This window comes from Thermobia domestica, chromosome 4 (assembly GCF_964235325.1).
Source record: "Thermobia domestica chromosome 4, izTheDome1.hap1.1, whole genome shotgun sequence".
NCBI lineage: Eukaryota > Metazoa > Arthropoda > Insecta > Zygentoma > Lepismatidae > Thermobia > Thermobia domestica.
The window spans coordinates 319,326,173-319,333,752 of record NC_137457.1 but is presented as its reverse complement, the minus strand read 5'-3'; the positions used below and the strand labels follow the sequence as shown (position 1 = coordinate 319,333,752).

Sequence of the window (7,580 nt, the reverse complement as noted above, 5' to 3'; positions counted from 1 at the left end):
TGGCTCACGACAGACGTCTCTTTCGAGCAGAAAGACTTGATAATTTTTTAAACCTCTTATCCGAGTTATCTTATATACAAAATTCCCTACCCATAGTGTTATCCCGAGCTATCTTGGACGTTCAGATATTTTTGGAAACTTTTTTTAATTCCGAAAGAAGACGTTATTCGAGAATTAGATAGGGCCTGCAGGTATAAGCAAGAAGTATGTAACATTAAAGTACATCTTTGACAACTGCATATGTCCTTCGAGAATTAGATAGGGCCTACAAGTATAAGCTAGAAGTATGTAACATTAAAGTACATCTTTGACAACTGCATATGTCCTGTAGAGAGGTGTGTTCTTGCTGTTTTTTATCTTTACTAAAAATACCGCAAACAAAATAAATTTGATCCAAAAATTAAAAAAATCGCTCATTAAAGGGTTAATGTCAGATTCCAAAATCTCATATCATATGAACATATGAACGACGGTTCTTTCCCCAGATTCTAAGCGAACTTCTTACTTGGAGTATAACTGACATAGGGTTTTACTTTTAACCATTTTCTCTGTTTTAACAATATTCAATTATCTATCATAATAGATAATAGTGTTGCCTGTCATTGTGTTGTCTATTTCACTGCTGAATTCTTGAATTTGTCATACATACTGTATTCACGTGGTGACGTCATGAACGACACGCATTACTCCTGAATGTCAGTGTCTCTTACATAATGATTAGCGTTCGTATTATTCACCAATCTCCTGATAATCGCTCAGTAAGAAAATCGAAAATTTTGAAACAACAAAAGCGATAATAATAATAAAATAAGAATTCGTCAGTTTTGTCACCAAGACAATGCAAAAATCGTTTTCGTAAATGTCCTACGTCATACACATTCCCAAATCCTCTAGATTTAACAACTTGTCGCTAAAATTGACAACCTGGACGAAAGATTCGGAGTTAAGTATGAGTTAAAGAAACTTTTGTAGAATGAGAAATTGATGAAGGAGAATTCAATGTAGGAAATTTTGGTGTAGGAAGCTTTGGTGAACGGTAAATTTGCTCTTGGAAAACTTCGGCGTACTAAAGGAAGCTGTGAATTAAATAACATTTACAAAAAACAAAAATCGAAATTCTAATGAAAGACGACATCAGTTTTTTTATGCACTATACTGAATTTGTAGCCTATATCGAAAATTTCAGTAAATTTTATTGGCACTTTTTCGTTTCTTAGGTTGTAATAGAGATTATATTGTTATCGATGGAAACACCCCTTTTCCAACCTCGTTTGGTGATATGTCTTTTTTCTATTTTAAATTCTGTAGTAGGTTTGTATCGATGTGATTTATTGTTAGTTTCCTTTCCGTCATCTGGTGGTTACAGTTTGTTGTTCTTGTTCTTCTGTAAAATGTGTTGAGTTGAAATCAAACTTCAAACTAGCCAACTTTACAGAACTTCGTGGGCCTTATGCAGAGTCGTTCTGACAAGTGATTAATGCAATACTAAAGAGCTCGACTAACATATGTTTGCTGCAGTAGTCAAGCTTTTAGTATGACGCTAATCATAAGTCAAAACGACTCTGCATAAGGCGGCATGAGTTTAATATAGCTGTGGCGTCTCCCACTTCCAGCTGATATATCTCATTTCATTTATCTGTGCGTGCGGCAAAGTTGTGAACTCATTTCCTTGTTTACAGGCGAGTCAGTCGCACGCAAGAGTTGCCAGAGGCACTGGTTTTACTTGAGATTTTTCATATGTAGTTTTGTTTTCAAGAAAATCAGAAAGACATCCTGAACCAAATCAAATATAATGGAGTTAGTCGTGTACATACTTTGAGTTGCAGTACGCTAAATAAGTAAATCTAATTAATGCAGGGGTGGATAAAGGGGAGGTCAATTGCCCCCCAGAAGAGTCAACTTTCTTATTTTATATATAAATAAAACCCATCCCAGAGTTTGGACCTCTTAAAAGTAGCACTAAGTATCAGTATTACAACCCACTGTCCCTCCCCCGAAGTTCGTCCTGGATCCACCCCTGATTTAATGTGAGATGAAACACTGAAGCATGTAGGGTTAAAAGGGAGTTACCATGGCACCGTATTTTAAAACTGTCTTGGTTTTAAAATGTAGATTTCGATGAGCTGTGTCCAATGGCGCGACTTTTGATTTCTGGAACCAACCGCTTCAAGGTTAAATTAAGGGTCAAAAATAAAAAGTGGGACCATTTGGGCAATACAGACCAATGACCGATTGAGACTAAATGGGTGTCTTCGATTCGTATTCACACATACATGAATAGTTGATATGCCATTTTCCTGAAAATTCTATTTTCATCCCGAAAATTTCCAAAAATCAGGGCTTTTGTTGTACAATTCGGACCTGTGACCGACTGAGACGAAATGTGTCATTGGATTCGTACTCATACGTGAATAGCTGGTATGCCATTTTCCCGAAAATTCTACTTTGGCACCGAAAATTAACAAAAATCCGGGATTTTAGGAATGCGAATCAGTGACCGGCTGAAACAAAATGGGGTCGTCAGATTCGTATTTACACATACACCAATAATTGATATGCCATTGTCCCGTTAACTCAATTTTGATCAGGAAAATTAATGAAAATCCATGATCCAAAATTCCAGGGTTTCGTTAATTTTGGGGATAATATAGAATTTTCAGGAAAATGACATATCAAATATACGTGTATGTGTAAATATGAATCACATGATACCCACTTAGTTTCAGTCGGTCATTGGTCCGTATTGCCCAAATGGTCATAATACTTTTAATTTTTGATCCCTATTTTGTCCTTTAAGGAGACAGTTCCAGAAATCAACAGTTGTGCCATTGGTAAGAGCTCATCGAAATCTACATTTTAAACCCAAAAAAACTTTAGAAATACGGGACACGGAACTCCCTTTCAACCGCATGAAGATGGCTGTAAACTACTTACCATATCAAAGAAGCGCAGACAACCGTATATCTATCTATCTATCTATCTATCTATCTATCTATCTATCTATCTATCTATCTATCTATCTATATATATATATATATATATATATATATATATATGTATGTATAGCTATCTGTCTATCTAGTGTTAGCGCGTATGACTATTGTGCATGTGGTCGTAGGTTCAATTCCTGATTGGAGAAAAAATAATTTCACCATAGTTGACTTTCAACAAACTTCCATCTTCTTTAACCTAACTTGAACTGAATAAGTAATCTCATTTCTTTTCTTGTGAGACGTCATAGCATCAAAAACTTATTGAAAATGAAAGAAGGAAGGGAACAATAAAGTTACAAGTCATAAACAATGTTGTAGAATAGACCACTTTAGTTTAGTAAATAGAGTTCATGCCTCTGGCGCACGAGGTCCGTGGTTCCGTCAGTGGTGAGAGAGCACTGAATGTATAATAGTGGTAAAGATCTAGCTTTATTAATCTCAAACCATGTGGCCTCGCTGTTGACAAAGATACTAAGTCCAAATTAATGAATCAATAAACGTTGAATAACATAATAACCAGTGGTGTGGCAAACTTCACGAGTCTTAGCCTGTTCCAATGGCATCTGGTAGCGAGTGGTGGAATTACTTCCAGCTTGTGACGAATACAAAGTCAGCATTATCCATCGCCGTGCTTGATACAGGCATATAAGGAGCTTCTTGGACAAGTTTTAAACTTATCCGAGAACAATGCCTTCGAGAAAAATGACCTGAAATTTGGGACTTTTGAAGAACAGCTTACGTTCATGGTAGAGGAGTTCATGCTTCGATGCATTTCTATTTGCAGTTATTTTACCAATTTGGTGTATTCTAAATCAAATGAAGGGAGCTTTTAAGTTATCTGTTTATTGGATCAGGAGACCTTTACCATTGACATAAGGTGTACTTCAAAGATTCTAACTTCGGTGTCATTTTTCTCTTGGTTTCATGGACGGGACAATAGTTTCGTTGGATTCATTATTCTCAAATTAGTATAAAAAGCGCAGTTTGAAATTTATCTACACGTGTGCACTTTTCACTAGTGACAGCATGATTAGTTCTTTGATTTTCAACCTCTCAAGAAAATTTTAAAACGACCAAAACAGAACGGCAAATGGGATGGCATACAGTTGAATGTGATATATCGGAACGAACAGACGGACACTCATACCATATTATAATTTCTTTTGACATGTATCGGTTATGAAACATGTAAATTCGTCGAATTTCGAATTAAATTTTATTACAATTATCATAGTTTTCCCCTATCCTATTGTTGCTTAAAAATAAAATAAAAACAACTAACTTGTGACTATCTTCAATACTAACAACACAGTTTTAGAATAAAACACCTCGTACAAAATACAAAATCACTATCTTTAATACTAACAAGATAATTTTACAATAATACACTTTACATAACATACAGAAGTAAGTAATTTATCATCACGTTAAATACCAGCAGTACAATTTTACAATAAAACACGTGATACAAAATACACCATTGTACGATGCAACTCAAAGGAATGCAAAGAAACAAAAACAAACTCGTTACATGATATAGTAGTTAAAAAAACGCTGCACCCTACAAAACATCAATTCTTAATTCCTTTACAGAAATACTTAATTTCGGGTACATCATTTTGTCTGGTTTCTGCCATCATTCTAAGACACACTTGTAGCTAGAAAAAATAAATGGTAATGTGGTTCATTATAGTCAGGATGTTATGTGCAAATAGAATTCTATGTAATTTCTCTTAATGCACTAAGTTCCCTAGAGATAATTTTTATGTACAATTTGCTATTTTAGGCTAGTTTTAGGACATTTTAAACACCTGTAATGGATTCTATTTAAGATTTTGATTGTATTGTGTAATCAGGGGCGTCATTTCAGACTTCGCTTGACGGGGGCAAGAGCACCACCGACATAAGACTTTCACGTTTTGTACTAGTATATTAGTAGACAATTTATTAAAGTATATGTATTCCTCATACTCTTGCGGGAGGCAATTGCCCCCTACTGGCCCCCTAAATGACGCGCCTGTGTCTAACACAAGTACACAATTAAATATTACGGCCCCAGTTCGTTTAGAGTTACTTTAGTATCTGCCAGAATTTAATACGATAATTATTTCAATAAATTAAACTATTATTTATTCCGTTTAAACTTTGTATTTTCTTAATGTTTATCATTCTCGCAGAAATTTAAAATGTACTTCAATCTACTATGGCTTCGTCAGTTATCTTTATTAACATAAACAAAACAAGTTTGAACAAATCTGGTCACGATAGAAGTAAGCGTTATCGTTATAAGTGGGTGATAAACGTCGCGGCCACTCTAAAAATCAGATCATACGTACACGGAGATCACCTGGAGTAATATATTTTACCAATTGTTTCATAATAATAATAATTTATTCTTCATACAAAATAAACTGTAAGTTACTATGGTACGAAGTTTTAGTTGTTGACTATAAATAACGTTGGTTTCCCAGTCATGTATTTCAAATGCTATTATGATTTCAATAACAATGTTATTCTTTGAAACGTTTGGCCTATAAACCCAAAGTAGCCGTCGTTTTAGTAAAAATAACATAGTGCAAGAGTGTTATAGAATAGTACACCAATATTCTCTCTGCAAAAGTTATGGGTGTGTAGTTTTAATGAATTTGATAGAAATAAACACATTTAATGTTTCGGATCACATCCCCAAATGGGTAGTTACAGAGTGCTACTTACTCCACTTGTAAGAATCCCAAAACAGGAGTACTAAATACTATGCGATAGGTATTAGAAGAACGTTGGAACTATTATGGCTAAACTTGTCTCAATTTATAGTTCATTCAGGATCACATTAAAGTGTTTTTATTTATCTCCAAAAATGTATACCTAAAATATTTATTCCATACATTTTGGATATTTAGGTACAAAAGGACATAAGATGCATTCAGGAAGATAGGTACTAATTATTTCTTAAAAGCAATAAAATATTCATTCGTAACTAGAGACTGTATGAATAGTAAGGCACGCGTTCAGGAAAATCACTCTGATAGTTTTTGGAAGTAACGTGACCAGGGCATTGACCACAATCACTCTGTATGACGTCACAGATCATTAACCACTTGATTTTGTTAGCGGAATGTACTCACATGAAGCAAAATTTGTGTGGGGAGTCGTGCATTGGTAAACCCTTTTAGAATTGAGAACTTCTGAAAGCTAAAAATTTCGAAGTATCTACGGGTATTTCGTCTTCAAAGAGATCTCTGTGAATTTGGGAGTCCTAGCTCTTTCCGTTGGATGGGTAAAAATTGTCAAATATTTAAAATTTCAAGCTTTTTGATGATATTTGTCTTATAAAATACATCTTTACTGTCCTATGAAAAGTTACATAACTCTCCTTAATGGGTATTTAAGACTTATTGTGTGCCGTTATGATCCACTTTCTTTCTTTGATGGATGGAGTGGACCAACCATGAACCTTTATGTTCCAAGATGGATGTTTATGATCGTATATTAATGTACAGATGTTTGGTACTATGAATGGCTACCTTATTCTTCTGCATAAGTGGCTAAGGTCAAGTCCATTCTTCTGTGGTTGCTTTGAAGGTGTTTGAGTCGTCTTCCATCGAGGGAAAAAGTTGCAAATTTATTCAAAATTCCAAGGTTTCTGACGTTATTTATCTTCTAAGATGGGTGCTTAAAGTAGTATGCAAAGGTACGTCACTCTATTTAATGAGTGTGTAGGATCAAGTACCTACTCCTGTGGTTTCCTAGAATGGCAGGAATAGGTCAGTCTTTGACACTTCCACTCTAAGTAAGATGCATGTTTGCAGTAATATGGATGTCAGGCTGTATTGACGAGCACCTTATTCTCATTGGTAAATACCTACGATCGAATAAGTACACCTGCTTTCTCCGAGGGTAGGTTTGGAAGTGGACCATCCTGCATTTCTTTTTCTTTAAGACTGGGCTCATGGTTTTCTAGATCAGCATCATACTTTCTTTATGAACATTAAAGATCGATTCAGGGTTCAATCCCGATGCAGAGATACATTTGTACCCAGACAAAACGCTCACATTAGCTGTTGAGACTTGCATGACATACAGGTTAGATGGTATACTGCTTATGGTCTTCTGTATCAGATTCCATGGAGATAAACATCTTAGCCTCTTTGATAATTGGATAGTACAAATACAAACCACTTTAGTTCTCTTTTATAGGCCTGGACCCCTACATCCCCTATCTTTCAAGAATAGGAATGTATGGTACTATGACTTAGCACTGTAATCTCTTTTATGATTATTTAGAACAATGGTATATATTCCTGTACTTACTTTGGCAAGAAGACATATGCTTAAGATTTTATGGTACTCTCTGTATCGTAATAATGTTGATGTTTTGTGTAGTCTGAAGGGAAAGGTTTATGCGTTAAAAAGTAGCGAATGGGAAGTGATTCAGCTATGCGACGTCATGCTTAATCACTGTTATTGGGAAATCGTAGTCTTATATTGAAATTGAAGTACAAGTCTGCTTTTGAAACAAAAGATCACTTTCCGATAACGAGCTGTAATTTGAGGTCAAAAAGTTGGTTTAAAGAAAATGGCTACCAG

General features: G+C 35.1%; 1 protein-coding gene across 1 annotated transcript in view; it reads right to left on the bottom strand.

Moving 5' to 3' along the window:
• Positions 1 to 4,327: 4,327 nt before the first annotated feature.
• The window catches only part of LOC145683557 (phospholipid scramblase 2-like), a 149,547-nt gene continuing 146,294 nt past the window's right edge, over positions 4,328 to 7,580 (bottom strand). Inside the window, exon 9 of the mRNA XM_081754906.1 lies at positions 4,328 to 4,651. The gene's annotated coding sequence lies outside the window, so the exon portion shown is untranslated. The remainder of the gene's footprint in view (positions 4,652 to 7,580) is intronic.